At 46.1% G+C, this 14,304-nt stretch overlaps 1 non-coding gene across 1 annotated transcript; it reads right to left on the bottom strand.

Annotated features, from left to right (window-relative positions):
- Positions 1–1,384: 1,384 nt before the first annotated feature.
- On the bottom strand, positions 1,385–1,467 carry TRNAP-AGG (transfer RNA proline (anticodon AGG)). The gene has a single exon. It is a non-coding gene; the product is annotated as a tRNA-Pro (tRNA).
- Positions 1,468–14,304: the final 12,837 nt, after the last annotated feature.

Raw genomic sequence — 14,304 nt, forward strand, 5'->3', positions numbered from 1 at the left:
CGTTTTATATGTAGAGTTGAGATTGTGTTTGCCAATGTGCATCACTTTGCATTTATCAGCATTGAATTTCATTTGCCATTTTGTTGCCCTTTCACCTAGTTTTGTGAAATCTTTTTTTAGCTCCTCACAGGCTGCTTTGGACTTAACTGTCCTCTGTAGTTTTGGATCATCTGCAAATTTTGTCACCTCTCTGTTTAGCAGATCGTTTATCAATGTTGACTAGTCCTCGTCCCAGTATAGACACCACTAGGTACGAGTTTGCATCCTGAAAACTGACCATTTATTCCTACCCTTTGTTTCCCAGCTTTTAACCAGTTATTGATCCATGTGAGGAGCTTTCAGAGGTGAAAGTAAGCTGGTACATTCTGGTATGGGATACTGGCAAGAGCGGGTACGCTGTGCCAGGCCGGCCTGGCTTTCCCAGTCTGGTGATTTAAAGGGCCCAGGGCTCCCTGCAGTGGTCGGAGCCCCAGGCCCTATAAATCGCCTCCTGAGCCCCACTGCCAGAGCCCTGGGACCTTTAAGTCACCTCCCAAGCCCTTCTGCTGTAGCCTCCGGGAGCAAATCACTGCCATGAATGCTGCTTTTCCTGCACTACGAACACAGAGCAGGGGCGGTGGGAGTTTCCTTACAGTGGGGCGGGGGCACCGTTGTCTGAACTGTGGCGCTGTCATGACACCCCTTCCCCAAGGAACCACACTCACACCATCCCTCCCCTTGATGGCACACCCACAGAACACCTCTTCCTCCCAAGACTCCACCCTTCCCCCCCTCCATCACTTGTCCTAACAGCTGGTAAAGAATGGTGGGGCCATGACCCCCTAACCCCCCTGTTCCAGCACACCTGACACAGAGCTAAGCAGGCCGCAGAATGCATGTGTGACAGAGGCTGCTGTGTTGAGCTGAGCCAGTGAGGGAAGCAGGGGCTGATGTTGGGGCTGTCCCCTTCCCCCTGCCTGAGGACTGGTTGCTTGCAGCAGCTGTCTTAACTTAGAGACAGTGTGCCCACACACTCACTCACTCTTCCCCCCCCCCCCCACCCAAACACATTGCAGTTGAAAAGCAGCTGGCAATCTAGTAGGATTCCCATGGAACAATGGGATGGAGAAACCTGCATCATGTGATGCTGTACTGGCCCGTGAGGCATTGCAAACCCTTCCCAAAGCACCTGCAGCCAGTTGCACAGCTACCGACAGTGCACTGCTCTCTGTGGCCATCCTAGAGTCTAGCATGGATGTGCTCTGGTAAGACAAGAAGCATAGTGTGGACATGCAACAGGTGTTTAATTCAAACACTTTAAAGCCATATTCCCCAATAGTGTAGATATAGCTTGGGAGCGAGACAAGACCCAGCTCCCTTGAAACTAAATGACCACAACTTCCTCCGTAGTTGACAGGATTTGAAGCTGCGTGGGGAAGACCCCAATGGATTCCTTATCCATTGCCTTAACCACTCGGCCACAACTACTTGCTTGAAATGCATTTCTCACTACACTCCAGTTCTGTTCTCACTGAGTGATCAATTCCAATTGTTCCCTCAGACCATTTTCCACAACACACTCACTGCTGTGCCATTGTGTAAGTGTGTCCATGGCTGAACTGCAAAAATTCCTGCTCATTTCCCTTCTGGCTGGAGCATGAAGAGAGTGTGTTTGTGGTCAATGACGTTCCTGTAGATTGTTGTCCATTTCCTGCCTTGATCATTCATACAGTTCCTTTACCATCCTATCCCCCACACATCAGGGATTGCAATAGCAGGGGGCAGGTTTTCTCTGGGGCACTGAGATTTGTCAGGGGGTTGGTGGCTCCTTTCTCTCCTCATCCTGGAGTAAAATCGGCTTTTTATTTCATCCTTGATGTTTCAAGGCACAAGAACAGATGACCGAGGAAAGAGGTGAACAGGGCGGGCCTCAGGGGAGGGGCAGAGAGGTGCAAGTGGTGGGCAGGGCCGGTCTTAAGGGTGGGGCAAAGAGGTGTGGGTGGTGGACAGGGCAGGTCAGGGGAGGGGGCAGAGAGGTTTGGGCAGGGTGAGTCTCAGGGGAAGGGCAGAGAGGTGGGTGTAGCAGGCAGACCTTGGGGGTGGGGGTGGAGAGACACAAGGAGTCTTTCAGGGAGGAGAGCAGTGAGCAAAAGGTGGACCAGCAGGCCTCAGCCAAAGAGAAAGAGCAGGGGTGGGAAATGGCCAAATGAGAGTGAGAGCAGAGCACAGGTGGGGCCTCAGAGGGAGGAGAATGAGTCAAGGGGATGGAGTGGGCAGGGCTGCCCAGAGGATTCAGGGGGCCTGGGGCAAAACAATTTTGGGGGACCCTTCCATAAAAAAAGTTGCAATACTATAGAATAATATATTCTCATGTGATCCCTGCAGGGCCTCGGGCAAATTGCCCCACTTGCCCCCACTCTGAGTGACCATGCCCTCAGCCTCTCCTCATAAGTCCCCTGCCCCCTAATCATTTTTGTTGCCCTCCCCTAGACTCTCTCCAATTTGTTTCTGTAGTGGGAGGGCAAAAACTGGACGAAATGCTCCAGACGTGGCCTCACAAGTGCTGAATAGTGGGGAATAATCACTTCCCTCGATCTGCTGGCAATGCTCCTACTAGTCCAGCCCAGCATGACCAGTTACCCATATTGAATGCAGACCCAGCAATATTTGATCAATTGGTTACTGTCCATTCAGGAAGTTCTTTCCTACCCATTCATAAAGAAAGAAGATGCTCTGAGCAGAGGGGATAGAGCTGTCCCGTCCATGTAGTTAATCTATCTCCCCGAGAGGTGGTAGCTACGTCACTGGGGGAAGCTATGTGGGTGGGTGTGCAAGCTGTGGTGTCTCCATGTATCTATAAGTTTAATCAAACCCCATTTTTAAAAGCACTGTGGTCTGGGAAGAGAACAGGAGATCTCTGAGGCAGGGCCTGTCCTTCAAAATCTTTAAGATCACTGACTTACTTCCACAGCAATCTTGGGAGTGTAGCTCAGTGGCAGAGTGTTTGACTGCAGATCAAGTGGTCCGTGGCTCTAATCCCAGTGTCCCCTTATAAACCTCTCCTTTCAACAAAAATAATTGCATTTCCGTTATGTTGAGGAGTTCCACTGAATAGGGATCCCTGAAATGAATGGAAACACTCAATGCTTTCCTGTGCAAATGTATGAAAATCTAGCAAACATGTTCCTTCACTGAAATCAGTTCCAATCCTCTGAAGGATTAAAGAATCCTTATTGAGGTTGCAGGAAAAAACTATCCCGATGTGCAGAAAGAATAGTAAATATGGCAGGCGACCAGCTTGGCTTAACACTGAAATCCTTGCTGATCTTAAACACAAAATAGAAGCTTACAAGAAATGGAAGATTGGACAAATGACCAGGGAGGGGTATAAAAATATTGCTCAGGCTTCGAGGAGTGAAATCAGGAAGGCCAAATCACATTTGGAGTTCCAGCTAGCAAGAAATGTTAAAAGTATGATGAAGGGTTTCTTCAGGTATGTTAGTAACATGAAAAAAGTCAAGGAAAGTGTGGGCCCCTTACTGAATGAGGGAGGTAACTTAGTGGACAGAGGATGCGGCAAAAGCTAATGTACTGAAAGATTTTTTTGCCTGTCTTCACAAACAAGGTCAGCTCCCAGACTGCTGCACTGGGCAGCACAGTATGGGGAGAAGGTGACCAGCCCCCTGTGGAGAAAGAAGTGGTTCGGGACTACTTAGAAAACTGGAGATGAGCACATGTCCATGGGGCTGGATGTGCTGCATCCGAGGGTGCTAAAGGAGTTGGCGGATGTGATTGCAGAGCCATTGGCCATTATCTTTGAAAACTCATGGTGATCGGGGGAGGTCCAGGATGACTGGAAAAAGGCTACTGTAGTGCTCATCTATAAAAAGGGAAGAAGGAGGATCCAGGGGACTACAGACCAGTCAGCTCACCTCTGTCCCTGGAAAAATCATGGAGCAGGTCCTCAAGGAATCAATTCTGAAGCACTTAGAGGAGAGGAAAGTGATCAGGAACAGTCAGCATGGATTCACAAAAGGGCAAGTCATGCCTGACTAACATAATTACCTTCTATGAGGAGATAACTAGCTCTGTGGATGAGGGGAAAGCAGTGGATGTGTTATTCCTTGACTTTAGCAAAGCTTTTGATATGGTCTCCCACAGTATTCTTGCCAGCAAGTTAAAGAAGTATCGGCTGGATGAATGGACTATAAGGTGGATAGAAAGCTGGCTAGATCGTCAGGCTCAACGGGTAGTGATCAAAGGCTCCATGTCTAGTTGGCAGCCGGTTTCAAGCGCAGTGCCCCAAGGGTCAGTCCTGGGGCTGGTTTTGTTCAATATCTTCATTGATGATCTGGAGGATGGTGTGGATTGCACCTTCAGCAAGTTTGCAGATGACACTAAACTGGGAGGAGTGGTAGATATGCTGGAGTGTAGGGACAGGATACAGAGGGACCTAGACAAATTGGAAGACTGAGCCAAAAGAAACCTGATGAAGTTCAGCAAGGACAAGTGCAGAATCCTGCACTTAGGAAGGAAGAATCCCATTCACTGTTACAGACTAGGGGCCGAATGGCTAGGAAGCAGTTCTGCAGAAAAGGACCTAGGGTTTACACTAGACGAGAAGCTGGCTATGAGCCAACACTGTGCCCTTGTTGCCAAGAAGGCTAACGGCATTCTGGGCTGTATAAGTAGGGACATTGTCAGCAGATCGAGGGATGTGATCATTCCTCTCTATTCGGCATTGGTGAAGCCTCATCTGGTGTACTGTGTCCACTTTTGGGCCCGACACTACAAGAAGGATGTGGAAAAATTGGAAACAGTCCAGCAGAGGGCAACAAAAATGATCAGCGGTCTGAAGTGCATGACTAATGAGGAAAGGCTAAGGGAAATGGGCTTGTTTAGTCTGCAGAAGAGAAGACTGAGGGGGGATATGATAGCTGCTTTTAAGTACTTGAAAGTGGGTTCCAAAGAGGATGGATCTAGACTGTTCTCAGTGGTAGCAGATGAAAGAACAAGGAGTAATGGTCTCAAGTTGCAGTGGGGGAGGTTTAGGCTGGATATTAAGAAAAAACTTTTTCACTAGGAGGGTGGTGAAGCACTGGAATAGGATAGCAAGGGAGGTGGTGGAATTTCCTTCCTTAGAGGTTTTTAAGGTCAGGCTTGACAAAGCCCTGGCTGGGATGATTTAGTTGGGGATTGGTCCTGCTTTGAGTAGTGGATTGGACTAGATGACCTCCCGAGGTCCCTTCCAACCCTATATTCTATGATTATATGATTAGATGCTCTAATGGTCTCTTCTGGCCATAAAGTCGACTAATTTCTGAAAAACGGAGCGTAGCATTGGGATCAGCATCTGATGTTTTACAGTCTAGCCAGCTTGCTGCCTAGAACGAACACTCCTTGAGTGGGGTGATCCACAGGGACTAGCTCAAACCTCCAAAGTGCCTGGCCTGGGGCAGGACATTGGCACAACAAGGGAGGGGTGTGGTAGTGACATCAAAAAGGGCTTTTGCAGGACCTCACACTATTGGTCAAAGGTGGTGGGGAGGTGGTGACATCACAGAGAGATGCTGACATCATCCAGGCAGGACAGGGGCGAGGGGCCAGGGAAACCTCAGAGACCCCTGTGGCTTTGCTTTAGCAAGTCTCCTTCTCCAGGTCTCTCCTTGAGGACTGATAGAGCATTCAGGTTCACGGAGGTGAGCGCCAGGAGGAACCTCTTTCGAGTTTTCTCCTTCCCTTGTAGTGATTTTACTAGAAAACAGCCATCCCTGTTTAGAAGGTAAGAGTCTCCTGGAGGTTTGAAACCTTTTCAGCCTGATCCATCTGGTGAGAGTTGAATTCTAGACATGGAAAACACGAGCTTAAGGAGGCAGAATTTTATTGCACACCTGGGATTTTGTCCCTTAGAATCAGTGGGGACATAAGGGTTTGTCCTTTTTGTTTCAACTTTTCCTCCATCCATCCTTCTCTCCTTTCTCTTCTCTTGCTTCGTTTCTCCTTTTTCCTATTCCCCTCCCAACACCAGCAGGTGTGCTTGTGTGTGTGTGTGTGTGTTGCGGGGGAGTGCTCTGCAGCTCCCACTGTGAAAGATCCACCCAAAAATATGGGACTGAAATAGTGCTTGGGAAGTGATCCCCAGCAGTCACCTGGGCCATCTTTTGGGCTCTCTGGTAAGAATCCTCAGCCTCCCCTCCTCAGTCTCTACCCTGATTGGCTGAGCAGGGGGTTATTGACAGGGAGGAGACTCAGGTCCATGTTGTTCTCTTTTAAGAACAAGGAAAAATCAGAACCAGTTCTATGTTTGACAAATTTTGCTGCTTCTCTGCATTAATGGTCTCTGAGCAGTTGATGATTCTCTCTAACATTGCAGTTCTCCTGAAATACTTGCTGAATAATTACTGTGCACTTTTGTTGGTCTGTAGCTCATCTGAGAGCACATTATTCAGGTCATTCAATGTCTGAAATTCAAGATCGGATGGTTAGTTTGAAAATCAGGGCTCTTGGATCCTATTCCCAACTCTGCCTCTGACTGGCTATGTGATCTAAGACATGTCAATTCTCCTTTCTCAGCCTTAGCTTCTCCATCTTTCAAGTAGGGATAATAATGATCCACTCATACCTGCCTCATGGTTGGTGGAGGATGGGGATCCATTGGAGAGTGTTACTAGGATTAGTGCATAATATGAGCTGTCCTATCACGTTTACTCAGAGCAGATTATGACATAATAGATTAGCTGAAACAGTCTTTTTTGTTTGCATTTTTTTATTTTGGAATTGTTAAGAGCAGCAACGACTTAGCTCAGACTGAAGCATCTTATCTAATTTTCAAGATCTAAGTGTCTTCTCTTTGTGTGTGACGAGACAATTTAACACACTGTTACAAACAGGAGATGCTTTTGTTTTGCAACAAAATCTTTTTGCAAAGAACTTCCATCTCACTTGTTATGATTCTGAGAAACTAACTGGTTTAGTCTGAATAGGATATTTGGACAGAAACGGTTGGAATGAAATTTTCCCACCATCTCAATTCCTGAGCTCTATCCCTGCCTCTGGGGGGATTTGTTGTCTGTTAGAACAGGAGTCAGGATTGGTGGATTCTCTTTCTGGCTCTGCCACCGCCTTGCTTTGTAGGCCCTTGGGTAGGTAACCTTCCTTCTCTGTACCTCAGGCTCCTCCCATCTGTCCAATGGGAAAAGGGACAGTTATAGACTCATAGATTCTAGGACAGGAAGGGACCTCGAGAGGTCATCGAGTCCAGTCCCCTGCCCTCATGGTAGGACCAAATACTGTCTAGACCATCCCTAATAGACATTAATCTAACCTATTCTTAAATATCTCCAGAGATAGAGATTCCACAACTTCCCTAGGCAATCTATTCCAGTGTTTAACTACCCTGACAGTTAGGAACTGTTTCCTAATGTCCAACCTAAATCTCCTTTGCTGCAGTTTAAGCCCATTGCTTCTTGTTCGATCATTGGAGGCTAAGGTGAACAAGTTTTCTCCCTCCTCCTGATGATACCCTTTTAGATACCTGAAAACTGCTATCATGTCCCCTCTCAGTCTTCTCTTTTCCAAACTAAATAAACCCAATTCCTTCAGCCTTCCTTCATAGGTCATGTTCTCAAGACCTTTAATCATTCTTGTTGTTCTTCTTTGGACCCTCTCCAGTTTCTCCACATCTTTCTTGAAATGCGGTGCCCAGAACTGGACACAATACTCCAGTTGAGGCCTAACCAGTGCAGAGTAAAGCGGAAGAATGACTTCTCGTGTCTTGTTTACAACACACCTGTTAATGCATCCCAGAATCACGTTTGCTTTTTTTGCAACAGTATCACACTGTTGACTCATATTAAGCTTGTGGTCCACTACGACCCCTAGATCTCTTTCTGCCATACTCCTTCCTAGACAGTCTCTTCCCATTCTGTATGTGTGAAACTGATTGTTCCTTCCTAAGTGGAGCACTTTGCATTTATCTTTATTGAACTTCATCCTGTTTACCTCAGACCATTTCTCCAATTTGTCCAGATCAGTTTGAATTTTGACCCTGTCCTCCAAAGCAGTTGCAATCCTTCCCAGTTTGGTATCGTCCGCAAACTTAATAAGCGTACTTTATGTGCCAACATCTAAATCGTTCATGAAGATATTGAACAGAGCCGGTCCCAAAACAGACCCCTGCGGAACCCCACTTGTTATACCTTTCCAGCAGGATTGGGAGCCATTAATAACTACTCTCTGAGTAAGGTTATCCAGCCAGTTATGCACCCACCTTATAGTAGCCGCATCTAAATTGTACTTTCCTAGTTTATCTATAAGATTATCATGCGAGACCATATCAAATGCCTTACTAAAGTCTAGGTATATCACATCCACCTCTTCTCCCTTATCCACAAGGCTCGTTATCCTATCAAAGAACGCTATCAGATTAGTTTAACACGATTTGTTCTTTAGAAATCCATGCTGGCTATTCCCTATCACCTTACCACCTTCCAAGTGTTTGCAGATGATTTCTTTAATTACCTGCTCCATTATCTTCTCTGGCGCAGAAGTTAAACTAACTGGTCTGTAGTTTCCAGGGTTGTTTTTATTTCCCTTTTTATAGATGGGCACTATATTTTCCCCCTTCTCCCACGATTTCCCAAAGATAATAGCTAGAGGCTCAGATACCTCCTCTATTAACTCCTTGAGTATTCTAAGATGCATTTCATCAGGCCCTGGTGACTTGCAGGCATCTAACTTTTCTAAGTGATTTTTTACTTGCTCTTTTTTCATTTTATCGTCTAAATCTACCCTCTTCCCGTAAGCATTCACTGTATTAGACATTCCTTCAGACTTCTCAGTGAAGACTGAAACAAAGAAGTCATTAAGCATCTCTGCCATTTCCAAGTCTCCTGTCACTGGGCCTACCCTGTCCTTGGTCTTTCTCTTGCTTCTAATGTATTGATAAAAAGTCTTCTTGTTTCCCTTTATTCCCATAGTTAGTTTGAGCTCATTTTGTGCCTTTGCCTTTCTAATCTTGCCTCTGCATTCCTGTGTTATTTGCGTATATTCATCCTTTGTAATCTGACCTAGTTTCCATTTTTTATATGACGCCTTTTTATTTTGTAGGTCACGCAAGATCTCGTGGTTTAGCCAAGGTGGTCTTTTGCCACATTTTCTATCTTTCCTAACTATCGGAATAGCTTGCTTTTGGGCCCTTAATAGCATCCCTTTGAAAAACTGCCAACTCTCCTCAGTTGTTTTTCCTCTCAGTCTCGATTCCCATGGGACCTTACCTATCAGCTCTCTGAGCTTACCACAGTCCGCCTTCCTGAAATCCATTGTCTCTATTTTGCTGTACTCCCTTCTACCCTTCCTTAGATTTGCAAACTCTATGATTTCATGATCACTTTCACCCAAGCTTCCTTCTACTTTCAAATTCTCAACAAGTTCCTCCCTATTTGTTAAAATCAAGCCTAGAACAGCTTCCCCCCCAGTAGCTTTTTCAACTTTCTGAAATAAAAAGTTGTCTGCAATGCAGTAAAGGAACTTAGTGGATAGTCTGTGCCCTGCGGTGTTATTTTCCCAACATATATCTGGATAGTTGAAGTCCCCCATCACCACCAAATCCTGGGCTTTGGATGATTTTGTTAGTAGTTTCAAAAAAGCCTCATCCACCTCTTCCACCTGGTTAGGTGGCCTGTAGTAGACTGCTAGCACGAGATCACCGTTGTTTTTTACCCCTTTTATCCTGACCCAGAGACTCTCAACACTTCTGTCTCCTATGTCCATCTCCACCTCAGTCCAAGTGTGTACATTTTTAATATATAAGGCAACACCTCCTCCATTTTCCCCCTGTCTATCCTTCCTGAGCAAACTATACCCATCCACAACAACATTCCAATCATGTGTTTTATCCCTCCAAGTTTCAGTGATGCCAACAATGTCATAATTGTATTTATTTATTAGCACTTCCAGTTCTTCCTGCTTATTACCCATACTTCTCGCATTTGTATATACGCATCTAAGATACTGGTCCCAGCTCTTCCCCAACCCCACCCTCAGTCTGGGCCTCTGGCTCCCAGCCCAGCCTTAACCCCTTACCACTGTCTGCACCCCTTTCCCCAGCAAGCAACAGCCCCACTCTCAGCCCCGGTTCTTGATCACGGCTTCCCAGGGGCCACAGCCATGGCTAAGAGGGCACAATGTGAAATGTTTGGGGACCACTGGTTTAGAGTGACATCCTCAATCACTTCTCTGCAGTCTAATAAAAGCTATTCCTCACACACCTACCCCTCCATCAGGATGGACTAGGTATGTTCTGCTGCCCTTCACTCATACAGGAAGGAAAATAACATTTCATTCTACTCAATCCTAAAGTGATTTCTAACCCACCACCATCCCAAACTGGTCATTTTGGAAAAGCGGCCCCCCCATGCTGCATAGTTAGGCAGAGTAGGTGTGTCTGTGCAAATATGGTCTGTTCCTGAAGTCTTTCCCCAGCTCCTCACTAGATGTGAAGGGGGAGCTCATTCAGACCCTGCTTATGCTTAGTATTGGGAAACTCCTTAGTGTCCCTATCTCTGCTGAAAGATTTCTCCTGCTGTCCCTTTTTTTGCAACTCAGATGAGATAGCTGAGTGGTTAAGATGATGGACTGCTCATCCATTGTGCTCTGTATGTATGGGTTTGAATCCCATCCTCATTGGATGCATTTAGTCTTGACTCCTCTTTTGTAGACAACCATCTCCCCCCTTGGTACAATAACAGACCCAACAATGTTGCTTCTTGCGAACAAAAACCTTCTCAGAAACTTGGACACCCTCCCTTGCTATAAATAAAATGTCTAAATCCCAGATTTCTAAAAAATGTCTCTAGTTCTGTATTTTGTAGTTTTTATCTCAAAAGGTAATGTTACCGCAAGCTGAATAAGGCAACGCTTCAAAGGAAAACATTAGAAATGGTAGGGGAGAAATAGGAAAGGAAAAAGCCCCTTTTCTCAGGAGACACAAACTCGACTTCCTCCTGTCTCTGTCACCAGTGGATTTAGCCTCCCTCCTCATGTGCTGTAAATAAAATAAAGAGAAGATAAGGTGGTTTGGCACAAACCAAGTAAGTGTAGTCAGGGTAAAGGTACAGAAAACTGGGGGAACAGGGGAAAATGCAAACGTAATGAATACAATGAAACAGTGACTGGCTTTGGGAGCTTAACACTCAGGCCCATAAACCCTCCCTTGGAAACTGGAAAATATTAAACGATGCCCCAGCACAGAAACCTTTTCCCACTGTTCAGGTGCAGTGGATCCCACGTGCCGGCACGATGCCCAGGACCTTCCACTCTCTGGCTGATTTAGAGCCATTGAGGAGCAACACTGGGGAGTCCGGATGGCAGTTGGGTTTCATCGCTGGCAGGGAGGCCCTCTGGGATGCTGGAAACCAGGAATGCAAGATGGCAGGAATGGGGGTGACAGGCCTCCTGTTCCTCAGTCTCATGGTGGGACCGAGGGGGGGTCTTCACTCTCCAGCTCAGGAGCACTGTGAAGACTCGACCATGTAGGAGTGACAGAGAGATTCTCTCCTTCACCTTCACTGCAGAACTGTTACCCTTTGTCCTAGGCAGACAGTTTATCTTCATCACATTCTATCCGTCCACTTCTCAAAGTGTCGTGTGATGAAGCATTCTCCATTGTCTGTGCTTGGATATGATGTTTTCACTGCTTTAATCCTATGTCAGAGTTGCTATGAGTGGAGATGAAAGTGTCAAAGACATAGGAGGGGAATTCAAACGGATCCCAATCACAGTGTGATCATTGGGAGTTCAAATCCCAGATTCCATCTATTGGTAAAGCCACTTCTGGCAAGGTGGCTGTTCTGTCCCCCATTATGGCACGAGTTTGGAATACGGGCAGCACAGAGCCAATATTCATAACATCAACTACAAAAATGAAACACATCTAGAGATAGCATAATTATAATCAGCCAATCAGAACCTCTCCATAGACCCCTTAGGAACATGAAAACCTTTCTACGATATTGGCTGTAAATATAGAACAGTGGTCGCAACAGTGACATATACAGTTACAGATTATGTCAATATTGTCACAGGAGGTGACAGGGTATCAGTGAGACTGATACTGGAATCCTGCCTCCAGTTTTGATGTCCTCATTTGAAAAGATGATGTGAAATTGGAGCTGGGTCAGCAAAGAGCCACAAAACGTTCTGAGGGCTGGAGAAAAATGCCTTCCAGTGAGGGCTAATGGTCTCTTCTGGCCATAAAGTCGACTAATTTGTGAAAAACTGAGTGTAGCATTGGGAGCAGCATCTGATGTTTTCCTGTCTAGCTGGCTTGCTGCCTAGAACGAACGCTCCTTGAGTGGGTTGATCCACAGGGAGTAGCTTAAAACTGCAAAGAGCCTGGCCAGGGGCAGGACATTAGCACAGCAAGGGAGGGGTGTGGCAGTGACATCAAAAAGGGCTTTTGCAGGACCTCAGTCTATTGGTCAAAGGTGATGGGGAGGTGGTGACCTCACAGAGAGATGCTGACATCAGTCAGGCAGGACAGGGGCGAACGGCCAGGGAAACCTCAGAGACCCCTGTGGCTTTGCTTCAGCAAGTCTCCTTCTCCAGGTCTCTCTTTGAGGACTGAGAGAGTATTCAGGTTCACGGACGTGAGCGCCAGGAGGAACCTCTTTCGAGCTTCCTCCTTTCCTTTTAGTGATTTTACTAGAAAACAGCCATCCCTATTTAGAAGGTAAGAGCCTCCTGGAGGTTTGAAACCTGTTCAGTCTGATCCATCTGGTGAGAGTTGAATTCTAGGCATGGAAAACATGAGCTTAAAGAGGTAGAATTTTATTGCGCACCTGGGATTTTGTCCCTCAGAATCACTGCGGACATTAGGGTTTGTCCTTTTTGTTTCACCTTTTCCTCCATCTTTCCCTCCCTTCTCTTTGTCTCTTGCTTCTTTTGTCCTTTCTCCTGTTCCCCTTCCAACATCAGGAGGTGTGCGTGCGCGCTAGCGCGCGCGCGCGCATGTGTGTGTGTGTGTGTGTTGCGGGGGAGTGCTCTGCAGCTCCCACTGTGAGAGGTCCACTCAAAAATGTGGGGCTGAACTAGCACTTGGGCAGTGATCCCGATCAATGACCTGGGCCATCCTTTGGGCTCTCTGGTGAGAACCCTCAGCCTCTCATCCTCCGTCTCTACCCTGATTGGCTGAGCAGGGGGTTATTGACAGGGAGGAGACTCAGGTGTTTGTTGTTCTCTTTTAAGACCAAGGAAATAAGTCATAATCAGTTCTATGTTTGATGAATTTTGCTGCTTCTCTACATTAATTGTCTCTGAGCAGTTCATGATTTTCTCTAACATTGCAGTTCTCCTGAAATACTTGCTGAATAATTACTGTGCGCTGTTGTTGGTCTGGGGCTCATCTGAGAGCACATTATTCAGGTCATTCAATGTCTGAAATTCAAGATCCGCTGGTTAGTTTGAAAATCAGGGCTCTTGGGTCCTATTCCCAACTCTGCCACTGATTGGCTGGGTGACCTAAGACAAGTCAATTCTCCTTCCTCAGCCTTAGCTTCTCCCTCTTTCAGGTAGGGATAATAATGATCTGCTCCTACCTACCTGACTGTGGGTGGAGGTTGGGGATCTATTGGAGAGTGTCACTAGGAGTAGGGCATAATATGAGGTGTCCTATCATGTTTATTCAAAGCAGATTAACACTTAATAGAATAGCTGAAATATTCTATTTTATTTGTATTTCTTTATTTTTAAATTGTTAAGAGCAGCCACAACTTAGCTCAGACTGAAGCACCTTATCTAATTTTTAAGATCTAACTGTCTCCTCTTTGTGTGTGATGAGACAATTTAACACACTGTGACAAACAGGAGATGCTTTTGTTTTGCAAGAAAATCTTTTTGCAAAGAATTTTCATCCCACTTGTTATGATTTCAAGAAAAAAACTAGTTTAGTCTTAATGGGATTTTCTGACAGAAACGGTTTCAATGAAATTTCCCCACCATCTCGATTCCTGAAATCTATCTCTGCCTCTGGGGGGGGGGTTTGTTGTCCGTTAGAACAGGAGTCAGGACTGGTGGCTTCTCTTTCTGGTTCTGCCACCACCTTGCTGTGTAGGCCCTTGCGTAGGTCACTTCCTTTCTCTGGACATCAGGCTCCTCCCCATGTGTCCAATGCGAACAGGAAGAATTCTTGAACTCTGGGTAGTTGTGAGCGTGAGTGAGAGAAGGGGTGTTGAAGCCCTCTCTGAAGGAGAAAGGGGAGTTTCTTGGTGTTTGCACCAAGGAATTTTGGAGTTTCTTGGTGTTTGCAACAAGGAATTTTAAAGTTTG

Source organism: Gopherus flavomarginatus, unplaced genomic scaffold (assembly GCF_025201925.1).
Source record: "Gopherus flavomarginatus isolate rGopFla2 unplaced genomic scaffold, rGopFla2.mat.asm mat_scaffold_1364_arrow_ctg1, whole genome shotgun sequence".
In the NCBI taxonomy this organism is placed as follows: Eukaryota; Metazoa; Chordata; order Testudines; family Testudinidae; genus Gopherus; species Gopherus flavomarginatus.